Consider the following 16,759-nt stretch of genomic DNA (forward strand, 5'->3'; position numbering starts at 1 on the left):
TAATCTTAGTAAATGAAGACACTAAGCACCGAAGTGCTTTCTCAGTACGCAAAGCAAGTGCTCACTGTAGGCACATTTTGATCACGGAAAATGATGTAGAGCACTATGGTTAAGCAATACATTCAAACAATAATAAAAAGAGATGAAAAATCATGACGTAATGGAAAAGAAATTCATCTTAACCACAATGAAACCCTTATTCTGAAATAGCAGAGGAAGTTGGCATCCAAGCCTTACACCATGGAAGGTACACATACTTTCTAATTAGGATTTCTGGACCAGGCATGATTTCATGGGGCTAGGGGGTTCTTAGTGAGGATCTTCCCTTACTGATTCAGCTCAGCACCATCTATGCAACTTAAGTCTTAGAGAGTTACCTGGGATGCCATTAAATGACTTGCCCAGCATCACCCAACCAGCATTTGTCAGAGGTCTGACTTGAGCCCAGGTCTTGCTCACTCAAAGACCAACTCTCTATCCGCTACGGTATGCCGCCTATCAAAAATTCCTATTAAAATCCTCAGATCTCAGGGGCAGCTAGGTGGCCCAGTGGATAGAGTACCAGCTCTAGAGTCAGGAGGACCTGAGTTCAAATCCAGCCTCTGACACTTACTAGTTGTATGATCTCCCCTTATTTCAGTTAAATGAAATGACATATTACTATCCACCTACCTATTAGACACTAGCATCAAATGATTAACCAGAGAAACAGTAACAGAAAGAGGACAGAGGCTCAGGGGACCTGGATCTGAGGCCTGACTCTGACATGCCCCAGCTGGGATACCTTCTACAGCTTGATTTTCTTTATGTGTAAAATGGGAATGATAAATGCTAAAATAATATCACCATTTTCAGAATGGTCTGCAGAGGCCATCTTGACTAGCCTCTACATTTTCTAGATGAGTAAGCTGGAATGCAGGGCAGTTATGGGGTGCAATACAGATCTTCCTCCAGGTCACAGAGAAAGAAATCATCAGAGGCTGGGGTTGAACCCAGGTCCTCTAACTCCAGAACTGGTACTTTTTCTACTGTGCCATGGTATGAGTTGTTCTGCAAAACACATACAACTGTGTTATTATTTTTTGCCACAAATGCTAAATTTGGAGTCAGGAAGACATAGGCTCATTTACCAGCTGTGTGATCTCAGACAAGTGACATCACCTTTCTGAGGCCTCTGTTTCTTCACCTGTAAAATAAGGCTAATAATGCTTGCTCTCCCTTCTTCCCAGGGATGTTATAAGGCAGAGTATATAACAAACCTTAAAACACTTTTATAAATGTAACGATGATGACACAAAATGATGATGATACATTCTCATTTTTCCCTCTTATTGGAAACAGGAAAACCTAGGAGATATCTCCTCAAGGGAAGGGTTGCTCTCTTATATTTTCCCCATTTTTGTCTTGACATCTGCTGTGAAGGCCACATTAATGCCATAAAACTTACCTCCACCAGTGTCCCTAAATCCACCAGCAAATTTTCATTAATAATTTAACTCTTAGTCTAATATCACTCCATTTTCTCAACTAACTTTCTCTATATAATGAAGCTGTTCTTTCATATGTCTAATCACAAAAAAAAAGGTCCGTCATATCAGGATATCCCTTTATGAGATACACCTAAGTCCTTGAATTAAACAAGAAAGTAAGGTCAAATGGTCAATAATTCTAGACTTCTGAGTGAACTTTAAAAGTCACTTCAGTGAGTCCAGGAGAAAAGAGACAAAGAGCAACCCAGCTCCTGATGGGAATCTTCATAGACACCGAGAGCTAGGAGAACAGAAATGAAGACTGAGGTAGTCACCACAAATAAAGGACCCAGGACTCTGGCAGGAGGCTGCTTGGCAGATTAAACACAAAGGGCAGCAGGCCAGAAGCCACATCGTTGTAACCCTCTATACCCAAACTAAGGACCCCAAGGTAGTTAATCCTATCATTCTTTTCTTCTCTTGGTCTTTTTCTTTGAAGGCAGCAGCCTTTCCTTCTGGTCCTGGGAAAAACTGTTTACCTCTTTTTGTCTTAATTTTTTTTCTCATCTTTATAAACAGGGTTAATCATAGGCTGTAACTAATCTGAGGTACTTATTAGAAATAAGGGAATAACTGAATGGGAAATATCCCTGGAGAATAGAAATAAAGAGACCCAAACCTTAGGCATTTTGCCAGGGTCTTGTCTCTGGATGGGGACTCAGAGATACAAAATAGATAGGGAGAATTACAAATGCTTTGATGAAACTTCCCAGAACTGAGGAGGAGCACTTGTACTGGGAAACCATCTAAACAATTAATCAGGGTCAAGGTAAAAGAGGCAAATAGGAACAACTGAATAGCCTGACTAACCATGCAACTGTAGGCACTGCTAACACAATGCCTGGCATATAGTAAGCACTTAATAAATGCTTGTCAATTGATTGATTGCTACATATCCACGTAAGGCCCATTCATTCACTTTTCTTTTCGTTACCATTACCGATACATTCAAAACAAACAGTAGCATGAAGTCAGCCAAGATTGTCATGAATCATGGCAGATCAGAAAATAAGAACATGGAGGCTGTTCAGGACATGGAGCTAGAGGCACACTAAGTATATGATACTGCAAAATGCCAGTCTCGCTCTAGTTTGGGAGATTGGTGTTAGAGATAAAATGGTACTCCCAACTACAGCTGATGAAACTGTCAACAAAAGTAAGGAAAAAACAAGCAGTTATCACGTGCCTTCTATATGCCAGGCACCTTGCTAAGTGCTTTACAAATATTATTTCACTTGATCCTCATAACCACCTAAAAGGTAGGTATTATTATTATCATCATTTTGCAGTCAAGAAAACTGAAAATAATACATGCCAAGTGACTTGCCTGGGTGGGGTCACACAACTAGTAAGTATCTGAGACCTGATTTGAAATTGGGTCTTCCCGACTCCAGGCTCAGCATTTTATGCACTACTCCATCTAGCTGTTCATTGGCAAGAAATACCTATCATGGAGAAGATACCAAATTCACAAAGCACCCATAAAAAAATAGAGAGACACCTTTATAAAGTGACATCAGCAGGAGTTCATTAATGTAGCACTAAGTGAGTGCATGAACTCTATGGCAACAATACTAGGAGAGGCACGCAGCATTCCATATATGCATACTGCCTATACATATAAATACTATATGAAACATGGGGACAAAAACTGTCATTAGGAGTTCAGAAAAGGAAGAGATCACATTTGGATATGGTGATAAGCGAAAATGGCCAAATAAAATTTACGGCTTAGTATAATGGAAACAATCACAGAGTCAGCAAAATAAAGAGGCAATGAATGTGATGCAAAGATCACTGTCCTTGACAACCAATACTTAGTAGCTATGAGATCTTGGATAAGCAGTTGGTCCTCTCTGAACTTCAGTTTCTTCATCTATGAAAAAGGTATAACAACTGTCCTCCTGCCTGCCACATAAAGCTGTTCTAAAACTGAGTTGAGGTAATAGGTGTGCCTGTGAGCACTGGTATATTCCATTTTTGCCCCTGTATCATCAAAGCCAATTTATAAAAGCCTCCTCCCCTCTCAAAAAAAAAGGCATGTTGGTATTTCCTTTATTTCTGAGTAAACCTTAATGTTTCTCTGCCTTTGGGCTAGGCTTATCACACTAATTACAAACAGGCACATTGCCCTGCCTTGAATGGATGCATGATGTGTGACATTCATCACATTTTCTAGCATGTAGTTTATAATTCATAATTTCCTCCCTTAATGCTGGGTACTTCCCCTGTAATTAGGCTAGGTTGTGTGATGTAGTAGGAAAAACACTGGGTGAGGTTGGGTGAGAAGCTCTGTTCTCAGCTCCTGCATCTTTAAGATGATATGGTTGGATTAGGTATGCTTTACAGTTCTGTCTAGCTCTGAACAGGACAGCTAGGTGGCACAGTGGACAGAGCGCTGGACTTTGGAGTCAGGAATAGCTGACTTCAAATCCAGCCTCACACATTTAGTAGCTGTGTGATCCTGGGCAAGTCACTTAACCTTGTTTGCCTCAGTTTCCTCATCTACAAAATGAGCTGGAGAAGGAAATGGCAAACCAACTCCAGGATCTCTGTCAAGAAAACACCAAAGAATCAGACACAACTGAAAACAACCAAACAACAAAAGCTCTAAACATGTGGGCCTATGAAAGGACTTCTTCCAGTGCTATATTAATAAAAGTCATTACAGTCGTGCATGAGTTTCTACTACTCCAGTTTGCCATGCTCTTATAACCAGTTTGGACACTCAACTTGGAAACTAACCAGACTTGACATAAGTAGAGAAAGGGCAAGTTGGAATGGTGAAAACTCTTTAGACTCTAATAGCTTATATTCATACAGTATTCTTTTACCCAGATCATGGAAATTTTAGCAGCAGCTTCTTTCTGGGATGAATGGCTCAAAAGTAAAGCATTATTTTTAAACTTAAAATTTCCTTTAAGGCTAAAAGGAAGAAGCCCTATAGACTGATTTAATCTAGCCATTTTTCAAGTGAGGAAACTGAGAGCTAGAGGGGTTAAGTGATCAGTCCAAGGTCACACAGCTAGTTAATGTGGAATTGTGACTAATTAGAAGCACAATTCTCTTGCTTCCACTATACCACATATTGCTTCCCATTACCCAATGACCACCCAGTGCCTCTGACTGTTCTTCAAGCTTGGAGGGTTGGACAGGCTCCAAAGTACTTATTTCTTGGTAGTTCAGAGGAAATTTAATCTACAAAGCTCTTACACACCTAAAACTCATCTTGGAAATGTTGAGTAAAACTGGCAAAAAGACTCAAATGTCTTGTAAACCATACATAAAGCTTTTAGGTCAATTTCCTTTGGTAGAGAGAAACGATCTGAGGTCAAACATAAACAAATCTGAAACTCAAAGGGTTCCAATCTTATTACACTACCTACATAACGCTTTTAAACTTGGCAAGGAGCCTCCTTATCTTTCTGGGAACTTATTCCACAGAGGTCAAATGGAAGTGATTTGTACTCATTAGTTTTCAAGAGCCTTCGGAGAGGTATGGCCTTAGCAAATTGGGGAAATTCCAGATTTCTGGTGCCTGGTTTTTAACTAAGCCTTTTCTTGCCAGGTACCTCTTCTCTCTTCTACCCAAAAATCACTTTTTAACCAATTTCCTCTGCATTAGAGTTTGAGAGGCACTGGAAAGGTCCCACAATCCTTCTTCCCCCCCCCAAAAAAAAAAGTCTCCCAGCATACCTACTATAAAGAATTTCATTAACAGAGATTAAAGTCCTTCTTTGAAAATTCTCTGACAACACATTTAGATCCTATCATTCATTCACCTCTTAGTGTGAATTAGTTTATGGTACCCTCTTCCTTCATGCAATAATAGAATTCAAGTATTAAAAAGGAGAAGAGAAGATGATTTCTATAGCAAAAGGCACTGAGGATAGTCCTGGCTTAATTACTGCTGAATGAACAAATGAATGAATCAATCAATCTATCAAGTGGCTCAGTTAGCATACATACTTGAGGTTTAGGCAGAGAAGAACCATGAGGCAAGAGTATGATACAAAAAAAAAAAAAGAGGACATCTAAGATACATTGTTTTTCTTTCTTCATAGTTTTTCCAAGAGCTCATCCAAAAGGTCATTTCTCTCTTTTCTCTGCAAATTTTAAGAAAATTTTCAATTAAATCCAATGGTTTTTGTGCTTAGTTTGTTTCTTAATTTTATTTTTATCATGAACTTAATAAACAGAAATATTTCAATATACAAGAAAGAATAGATTATATAGAGTATATATACTTCATATAGATGTCTATCTATATCTACTTATATCTATATAAAAATAGATATCTATATAAAATACATATAACATATCTATATAGTATATATACTATACTTTACTATATATAGTATATATTATATATTTTACATAGATATCTATATCTATTTTATAGATATAGATATATACTATATAAAAAGATATCTACTATATAAAAAGATATATCTACTATATATCTCTATATACTATATAGTACAGTGTACTATATAGTATTCGAGAGATATACTATATGTATTATTATAGTGATATAGCTATCTATGTATAGATATATACTATATAAAAAGATATCTTTTTATAGAGATAAATATAGTGTGTACACACATACACACACACACACCATGAACCTCATTTTCCCAGACTTTACCCTTCTCACTGTGTCCCAGGCAGAAGGACACTACCCCTCCCCCAACCCCTTCCTCCCAGGGCTTTAATGAGGGAAAACAAAGGAGGTCATTAAAAACATCAAATCCTTTTTCTCCTTCAGCTACTTCTCCACAAACAAAATCAGAACAAGAGCTAAGCTTTTCCCCCTGTGAGTAGCCTTCTTTCCCCATCTCTCAAGCAGAGTTGACCTTATACTAAGCTGAAGCAAAAGGTGCTTGGTTTCCTTTCAGTTTATTTCAGAGGAATCAGAAAAGAGGGACTAGTAGAAACCATCCCCCCTTAAAAAAAAAAAAGACTTACTGCTACTTTTTGCTTTTTTATATCACTATAAATGGGGCCGTTATATGTTGCAGTGCAGGACAGCTAGGTGGCAAAGTGGAAAGAGCACAGACCCTGGAGTCAGGAGCACCTGAGTTCAAATCTGATCTCAGACCAGATATTTGACACTTCCTAGCTGTGTGACCCTAAGCAAGTCACTTAACCCCAATTGCCTGGCAAAAATAAAAATAAAATACATCACAACCATTTCTGTATATCCACTCCACCATCCTAAATTGAATCCTGGTTACAAACAAAAAAAATTGATACAATGACCATATATGACAACATATGCAACATTATCTGAAGTCCCCAGAGATAGGTATGTTTTGTTCTCTATTCTCCAGAACTATCTCCATCTCTTATTGAAGAGGAGTCTAAAAGATCAAGATAACAAAGCAGAATTCCAGTGACAACAAGAGCATAGGCAAGCCAAGTCCAAGGGTTCATGAAAGAAGAAACTGGAGAAGAGACCAAGAAATATCTTTGAGGCAACAGAGGCATCAGCTCATCAGTGTTAGCATTTACACCTTGAAATCAGCAAACACTACAAATCAGGACTTGATTTATTGTTTTGTTGCTTGTCTAGATGTAATAAAATGATGGAGAAAATTTTAATAATTCAGATTAAACTTAAAAATGTGTCATCCCCCCCCCCCAAAGAGCTGACTGTTAAACATTTACCAGCATAGCTTCTCCCCTCCTCCCTCCACTAAAGAAGAAATTGAGATAGGGACTAAAAAGAATTTTTGAGGCCTGAACGCCAATAGGAGACCTGTTGTGGGCATCATAAAGAGGTAAAGTCATAAATGAGCAGAGGAGTCTTTGGTATCCACAAATCAAAAGACAATCTTTACATGTATGTGGTGGGAGCCATGTTGATTTCAAAGACATCTCCAATGCATGAGTTACAATCCCGTGGTCATACAAGACCATACACACATTTAACAAGGTCATACTGCAATCAAATCCACGTATCAGAATACTCAGAATACAGATTCTTGAAGAAGCTGTCCAAGGGATGCTATGTTATCATAGGGTTTCACTTTACCAATTTTTTTTAATAAAAGAGTGAATGGAGGAAGTAATTGTAATCAAGGTAGAATTTTCAAGTAGGGAGAATAAGGAAATGGAGATGAAAGTGTGGAATAGATGCAGGAATAGATAATGAGATTTCTAGTCAAGCCAAGGAGGGACCAAAATCTAGACTGTAAACAGAAGAATGGTAATGGGGAGGAAGACATAATAATCACCCTCAAATAGTTGAAAAACTGTCACATGGAAGAAGACCAGAAGATCAGACTTATTCTCCTTGAACAGAGGTTAGGACTCCAACCAGTGACGGGCAGTTATAGGGAAGTAGATTTCAGTTCAACACAAGGAAAATATTCCTAACAATTCTATCTGTCAAAAAAAAAATGAATAGGCTGCTTCATGAGGTAGTGAGTACCCTCTCACTACAGTTATCCAAGTAGGTTTTGGATGACTACTTGTTGGGGGCATTATGCACAGAAGTCATGTTCCTGGTATGAGAGAAAAGGTGCCAGAGGAGGTGGCGGGGTTTGGAGGGGGGAGAAATCTTGATAAACACTGCACTCCAGGCCTGTCTAGTAACTAAGTAGTATAAATTCAGTGGATCCCGCAGATTCTCACACAGGGAAAAAAACATAACTTGATGAAATGTTTTTGCTGACTTTCAATGCCAAATTAAACTACTCACCTGTCTCCTTAGGACTCACTGTCCCTCACAAGGGAATGACTGGGCTTGCCCTTCCCTTTTGTCACTTGGAAGACAGCCCTCCCTACATCAAAGACATCTTTCCTACAGGCTGGCAAGGGCCTGAGGTTCTAATGAGTTATACATAAACAGGCCCATCAACAACAGGGCAGAAAGAGCTTGTCAGGCACTCCCAAGGAGGGAAAACAGTCACTCATTAATTTTTTTCCCCTCTCTGTCAGCCTTGGCCACTCTCCCTGTCACTCACCCAAATTCATTTCCTGATGCAAGAACAGAAAGTAAGTGTAGATTATCCCAAAGGGTCTGGGGTAGAAGTATGGCCAGTGGATGCAAATCCTTCTGAGAACAGAGCAGAGCTCCAACTTGTAGCTGTCAACTCTGAATCACTCTTCAAGTAACCCATGATCTTCAAAGGACATACATGCCTTTCTGCTGATCTCTCTCTGTCCTCTCCCCCTTCCCCCTCTCTCCCTTCCACCTCCTCTGTCTCTGTTGTCTCTTTGTCTGTTTCTCTCTCCGTCTCTAGTCTCTGTCTCTGACTCTGTCTTTCCCTGTCTGTCTCTCTCCCTCTCTGTTCTCTCACTCTCTATCCTCTCTGTCTCTCCTCTTTCTCCCCATCTCCTCCATATAGGCATATGAAACCCTTGGTTCCTGGGCTCCCTAACCTGATAGCATTGCTATGGAGATACTAGACTCAAACAGACCCTATCCCAGAATTCCCCAGCTTGGTGAGATCTCTTTGAACCTGGCTTTTAAGCCAGAAGATAAGAGTTAGTTCGTCCATCTTACACAATACAAGTACCACAGGCAGGGTCACAACTTTTCTGAATTCTAGATACTGGCTGCCCTGCCTCCTCCTCTGAGACTCTGGTAGGATGTGCTAGCAGGGCTATGGTGCTCAGTCATAATGTGTAACCTAATGAAATACTCCCCGCCTGCTGTGGGGCAGCTAAGTGTCAATGTGGACAGAGTACAGGGCCTCAAGTCAGAAAGATTTAAGTTCAAATCTAGCTGCGACCATAAGCATATCATTTAACCTCTTTCTCCTCTGTTTCTTCAACAGTAAAATGGAGATAATAGCAGATATCTCCCAGGGTGGCTGTGAGAATCAAATGAGACAATATTTATAACAGTGCCAAGCACATAATAGGTACTTAATTAACAAATGTTTGGTCCCTTTTCCCACCAATAGCCCCTCTACTCCCTGCTTTATGGGAGGAAGAAGAGATTGGAGAGACAGGTGTGAGCCCCTTCTTCTTCCCCTGTGTGGCCTATGATTGGCTTATTTTTCAATATATGTCTGCCCCATGTCATGAATGTCATGTGTCTAATATAAATAAGGAAATAGGGCAGCTGTCAAAGCCTTGGTGGGCATGACTAATATTGGTGTGGGCAGAGGTTTGAGAAGAAGTTTTGACTCCTGTAGGGAAACAGAGGACACATCCCTGATTCAATATAGATGGGGAGGAGCAGACACTGGTCCCATATGCAAGATAGACATGCTAAAATCATACACTAGGCAAGCATAAGTTCCTGATAAATGGAAGGATTTCTAAATAGAGATACGTTACACACACACACACACACACACACACACACACACACACATATACACACACTATCACTATCACTATAGATACAATTCCTTATGCTTCTTTATTTTCTTCTGTATGTGCCCCAATTTCTTCTCTCCCATGAGCCCTAGGCCTGTCGCCTTGAGATCACTGAAATCCTCCTTTCTTGTACACACACACACACACACACACACATATGTGTGAGCACACAAAGACACACATAGAAAGATGAGAGACAGACACAGAGAGACAGAGAGAGAAATGGTATAGATACAATTCCTTATGCTTCTTTATTTTCTTCTGTATGTGCCCCAATTTCTTCTCTCCCATGAGCCCTAGGCCTGTCGCCTTGAGATCACTGAAATCCTCCTTTCTTGTACACACACACACACACACACACACACACACACATATGCGTGAGCACACAAAGACACACATAGAAAGATGAGAGACAGACACAGAGAGACAGAGAGAGAAATGGAGAGGAAGGGAGGAGGAGACAGAGAGAGGAAAGGAGGACCCTCTGTCCCTGATTGGAGGTCAGAGAGATGTCTCCAAAACATTAATTTAAGGAGAGGGCCCAGGACAAGGCATCTCTTCGTTTTCCAACCTGCTGCCCTCCTTTGATTTCTCCACCATACCACCCCACTTTTTCATGTCAGCCTCCTTTTGGGGGTTCTTTCCCATGAAGCTCCTTGAGGGCGGGGACTGTCTTTTTCAGTATTTGTAGCCCAAGGGCTTAGCACAGTGCCTGGCACATAGTAGGTGCTTAATATTTATTGATAGACTAACAGATCGTGAAGACCCTAAAATGTCAATCAGAGGACTTTGTATTTTATCCTAAAAGCAGGAGGGAGCTACTGAAGCTTTCTAGCTCTTAGCACAGTGTCTGGCACATAGTATAGGCACTCAATAAATATCGGTTGACTGATTGATTCTTGAGCTTGGAGTGACATGATCAGACCTATGCTTTAGGAATACCAATTTTGCAGCTGTGTGGACAATTTGAATGTTAATCAAGCAGGCCAGTGGGTGTTGAAATGAGGGTGAACTGGAGCAGAGAGAGACAGGATGCAGGGGGTAAGTGACTGACTCAAGGTCACACCATTCATCGGTGATAGAAACACGTCGCCCTTTCACCTAACCCAGCTGACAGCCTCATTTCTAAGCAAATAGACAGAGACTAGACAGACCAGTGAAGGTGAAATGAAGAGAGGAAACAATACAGGCCCTGTGTCCTAGCCTCAGGCTAAGAATGATAGAGATTTCTGAATGGCCTTAATAAAGCCCAAAAGTTTGGTTAACTGGAGAAACAATCTTAAACCAGAGTTAGAAATTGCAATCCCTAAATGCCAGATTCAAAGCAATGAGCCAAAGGATGGAATTTTCTCCCTGGCATTTCTCTGCACTGACGAATCATGTCAGGCCCAATCTGGGAGCCTCTTCAGGGAATAACCCAGCTCTTTTCAAATGCACACATCCCACTCCCGGGCGGTGGTGGCAGCAGCAGCAGCAGCAGCAGCAGCACTCTCCTCTGTTTTCAGAGGATTGCTGAATGCTGCCTGCCTGCCAGCGCTCACCAGTTTCAGTCACTGCCTTCTGTTCCCTCTCTGAGGGAAACAAAAAGAAAAGGACTGTTGTTCTCCCAAGACAAGCCCGTTTCTGTAATTCCAGAATTAACACCAGCCATCCAAGTGTGTGGGTGTCAGTGAGCAGTGTGAGTTTTCTTTCAGGAATGGGGCAGCCAAGGCTCTTCTTAGCCTTGAAGAAAGACAATTGGGCCTAGTGAGCTGAAGCATGGTGGGAGGATTTGGTTTGGTTTGGTTTTTCATAGGATAGAAACTTCCTGGGCATTCACAAGTGGAAAGGAAGTGAAGGTTCACGGTATGATGTTAATGAGACTATGGTCAAGGGAATACAATCCTCATAACACCCCACCTCCCCCAACCAATTAGCTGAGCCCAGTTGGAATCGCTGTACCCTCCGCTAAAACCAGACAGCTCACATGTGTGTGTCATGTTATAAAGGGGAAAGGATGGGTCATCTTGACCTATCTGCTTCACTGATCAAAACACTCATGAGCATTGTCTTACCATATGAAGGACAGAACATTAAGTAGTAGCAATGTGCCCAAGGAGACTGGAGGGGATTGCTATGGCTTCAACCTGCTGACGTGCTTCAGGAGACCCTGGAGAACTCACTTCTCTCCTTCTATTCAGCTGGGCCTTTTCCTTGATAGTCTATGTTTTCATTTTCTGGGAAAATTATCCTTCCTACTGCTGTGAAACCCATTTAATTCATTGGACATTTATGATTGACTATGTGCTGAGAGGAGAGACCACACAGAATCATGGGTAGACTCAGCCTTGGAGTCAGAAAGACCTGGGTTCAAGTCCTCACATGCTGGCTGTGAGACTCTAGATAAGTCATTTAACCTCTCAGAGCTCTAGGTAACTCTCTTAAGACCATTAAGTAGCAGCATTGCTGCTACTTTGGTGAAGGGTGTTTTCTCACTAAGGAAGGAAGGGAGGGAGGGAGACAGAAAGGGAGGGAGAGAGAGAAAAAAGAAAAGGAAAAAAGGAAGGAAAGAAGAGAGGGAGGGAGGGAAGAAAGGAGAGAAGGGAGGAAGGGAAGGAGGAAGGGAGGGAGGGAGGAAAGAAGGAGGGAACAAAGAGAGAGGAAGGAAGGAGGAAGAAAAAGAAAGAAGAGAGAAAAGAGAGAAAGAAGGGAGGGAGGGAGGGAGGAAGAGAGAAAGAAAGAAAAAGAGAGAGAGAGAGAGAGAGAGAGAGAGAGAGAGAGAGAGAGAGAGAGAGAGAGAGAGAGAGAAGTAAACTGCATAGCTTAGCTCAACCACAATTTGTGTGAAGGGGAGTAGTAGTGTGAAATAAAACTAGAAAGGTAGATTGCATCGAGATTGTGGAGGGCCTTAAATGTCAGGTTAATTTATGTTTCAACCTTTAGTCAATAGGGAGCCACAGAAGGTTTTGGGGGGATGACTAATGCCAAAGATAGTATGGAGGTGAACTGTCGAGGAAGAAGTAGGATGACTCCAGTCGTCTCCAGACAGCTGAAGTCATCCTTCCCTGAACTGAGACAGCTTGCACACTTCCTTATCACTCTCTTGGTTTGACACCGACAGTTTTCAGGGTTAGTTTTGTTTGCCGCTTCCCTCTCACTGGAATAGCTGCTACCTGAGATGTCTCCCTTCATGAGGAACCTCATATTACCTTCTGCAGAGGTACTGGCTGAGTATCAGTGGCAGTCCGGGATCTTTGTTTTTCTGAAGTAACTGATTCCTCACTGGACCCGGAGCTGTCATGTTCAGCATGCTGGCATAGCGTGGCGCTCCCTTTCCTCTCAAACAAAAGGCGTCTTTCTTCTGTCCACCAGGTCTGAGGATGTTTAGAATTCTACCCCAGGGCCTCTCATTTTTTTGTGGGACAGGATTCTGACCTCTTAGTTGGCAGCTTTCCTCCTGATTCTGCAAGGTCCCAAAAAATTGCAGGGAGAACTAAATGCTACCAGATTACAAATACTCAGGCTTAGAAAGATCCCAAAATTTATCGCTAGGAAAATCTTCCTTCAAAGCTCATCTCAGACCCTACTTCCTCCAAGGAGGCTCCTTATAGATCAAAGTGTTTTTTTTTTTCCCCTTCTCAAAAATTTTCAGAATATTTTGTCTCCTTTGGATCCATTACTCACACTCATGTATTATATGGTACTGTGAGGGGTCCTTCTCCCCCTCCCCCACCACCACTATGTAAACTTCTCTTATCTTTTCACCCTCAAGCCTAGCCTGGTACCTAGCCAATCTGTGCTTGCTAAATTAAATTAAATGGCTCACTTAACAGAGTTTGTTCTGTCGCTAACTAGCTATGTGACCTCAGACAAGTCAAATGATCGTAGATTTAGAGGTGGAAGGGATCCCAGAAGCCATCTAGTCCAATCATCTCATTTTACAGATGAGGAAAACAATATTCTGCGAGGTTAAGAGACTCCCTCCGGATCATGCAGCAACTATCAGAGTCAAGAATTGAACCAGGTCTTCCTGGCCCCAAGTCCAGCATTCTATCCACTAGGGGATGCTGGCTCCTTCCATATAATTCACCAACACTACTCTGCTAGGTGAGTTACTAGGTGCTACTGCACTAGAAATACAAAGACAAAAGCACAAAAGTCCCTGCATTCTTGAGGCTAACATTCAGCCAGGGAAATATGACAAGGTATATTATAGAAGTTCATCTAAGGAGGAAAACAGCACCAGCAACGGAAGGATCAGGAAAAATTCATGTAGTGGGTGGCAAGTAATCTGGGCTTAGAAACCGAGGATTCAGATAAACAAAGATTATGACGGATATCATTCCAGGCACGCTATGCAAAGGCATGGAGATGGGAGATTCCACGGTAAGTTAAGGAAACAAGAAAATAGGTCAGTCTGACCAGAATGTGCAATGCATAAAGGGAAGTAACGTGAATGTCTGCAAAGGTAGGTTGGAGCCAGATTGTAGAGGGCTTTAAATGCCCAGCAGAGAGATTTGTATTTTATCTAAGAAGTGATAGGGACTAGTTCGTACGAGTATTTCTAGGTGTCTCTGAAACTTTCTTCATTTGTTATAGCACAATGACATTCTACTACATTCATATACTATAATTTGTTCAGCTATTCCCCAATTAATAAATACTCCCCGAAACTTAATTTCCAGTTCTTTGCCACCACAAAAAGAGCTGCTCTAAATATTTTCATATGCATAGGACTTTTTCTTCTTTGATTTCTAGTAGTGGTCTTGATGGGTCAAAGAACATACATTATTGGGGCAGCTAGGTAGCATAGTGGATAAAGCCACCTGTCCTGGAGTCAGGAGGACCTGAGTTCAAATCCAGCCTCAGACACATAATACTTACTAGCTGTGTGACCCTGGACAAGTCACTTAACCCCATTGCCTAGTTTAAAAAAAAAAAAGAACATGTACTATTGAGCAGAGGAATGGCATGATCAGACCAGTCTGAGGATGGACGGAAGGAAGGAAATAAACATTTATTAAGCATTAACCATGTGCCAGGCACTGTTAAGTTTAATCATTTTTCAATCGCGTCCAACTCTTCATGACCCCAATTTGGGGTTTTCTTGGCAAAGATACTGAAGGGGTTTACCATTTCCTTCTCCAGCTCATTTTACAGATGAGGAACTGAGGCAAACAGGGTGAAGTGACTTGCCCAAGGTCACATGGACAGTAAATATCTGGAGCTGGATTTGAAATCATGAAGATAAATCCTCCAGATTCTAAGCCCAGGGCTCTATCTACTCCAGTATCTTTGCCAAGAAAACCTCAAAGAGGGTCACAAAGAGACAAACATGACTGAAAACAACTGAACAACAATATCAACTACATTCTGTTCACGTCAGCAAACTGTTCTGTTTGCCAGGCACTCTACTAAGAATTTTATAAATATTATCTCATTTAATCCTCACAACAACCCTGTGAGGTAGTCCTATTATGATCCCCTTTTTATAGTTGAGGAAACTGAGGCAGATAGAGATAAAGTGACTTGCCCAGGATCACACAGCTAGTAGGGGTCTCAGGACAGATCTGAACTCAAATCTTTCTCACTTCAGGCCCTGGGTTCTATCCACTGCAACGCTTAACTGTGTCATAGGGAGATTATTTTGAAAGATTATTATTTGGACAGTGGTATGGAGAAAGGTGAGACTGGAAGAAGAGACAGAAGAAGGAGCTTTTAAAATAACGAGGCTTAAATAAGTGGGAAGAAGGTGCCACATAACGGAAATATAATGGAGGCAGAATCAGTGAGACTTGGTCATTTGTTAGATGTAGGAAATAGGGGAAATGGACGAGTCAAGAATAGTTCCAAGGTTATGAACTTTGGTAACTTGAAAGATGGTGGTATATTCCACTGAGGACTGGGAGACGGGAAGTGGCATGGTAAATTCCATTGTAGTGATGCTGAGTTTGAGAGATAGCCAGTTGGAGACATGGGGCTTGAGGTCCAGAGAGAGATTAGGACCAGACATACAGATTTGGTCATCCACTGTGTAGAAATGAAAATTGAACTCATGGGGGAGCAAATGAGGTCACCAAGAAAGACTCATGGACTCAAAGATGTTGAACTGAAGCTTAGATGATAAGCTGGTAAGTGTCAAAGCCAAGATTCAAACCCAGGGCCTCTGACCCAAATCCAGTGTTCTCCCTTATAACTTTGCTAAGAAAGTGTGAGGGAAAAGGAGGCTCAGAGCCTTCATCAAAGGGGGAGGAGGGATGACATCCATGCTCTGTAGGTCGATGGATGATGATCCAGCAAAGGAGAATGAAGAGAGGTCAACAAGTAGGAGGAAAGACAGTGGAGAGTCAGGTCACAGAAGCCAGGGATCCAGACTAGGCCTCCATTTCTTCACCTGTCGATGAGAGCTGGAATCATTGTGCGTCCTTTGTTTTCAAAGAGAACCAATGATATCACAGGGTGATGTCTTGACTTGTGCGTGAATTGAATTTAAGGAAGGCCAGAGGTGCACACAGCCTCACTCTCTCTTCCAGAGTTATTGAAGCCCAGTGGCAAGACAAAAGTCAAGGTGACTGGTGATGGACCAGGATGCAGAGGATGACCTTGACTTCTTCAATGCCTGACCAAACTCTAAGTGCTTCACAGCTCCTTCTTCAGCTGCCTTCATGGCCTTTGGAACAAATTGTTCTCAACCTCCCATTCCTCAGAGTAGATGATCATTGAAGTCCCTTCCAGTTCTAAAACGCTCTGCTCTCTGCAAGGATAGTAGCATCAGGCTCATAATCATTCCCTGGCCTTTACCTTTTGACAGCCCAGCCAGAGCCTCACTATTTTAGAATACTCACAAGGCATCAAGAAACCCTCAAGTCCATTCCTTTGGCCATGCATTCTCCATGACATTGAATATCTCA

The 16,759-nt window shown here is 41.5% G+C and overlaps 1 long non-coding RNA gene across 1 annotated transcript in view; it reads right to left on the bottom strand.

Annotated features, from left to right (window-relative positions):
* Nucleotides 1-16,759, bottom strand: part of LOC110216350 (uncharacterized) — a 95,782-nt gene that overhangs the window by 77,547 nt on the left and 1,476 nt on the right. The window lies entirely within an intron of this gene.

The sequence above is a fragment of the Phascolarctos cinereus genome, unplaced genomic scaffold (genome assembly GCF_003287225.1).
Source record: "Phascolarctos cinereus isolate Bilbo 61053 unplaced genomic scaffold, phaCin_HiC Scaffold_1;HRSCAF=81, whole genome shotgun sequence".
Lineage (NCBI taxonomy): Eukaryota > Metazoa > Chordata > Mammalia > Diprotodontia > Phascolarctidae > Phascolarctos > Phascolarctos cinereus.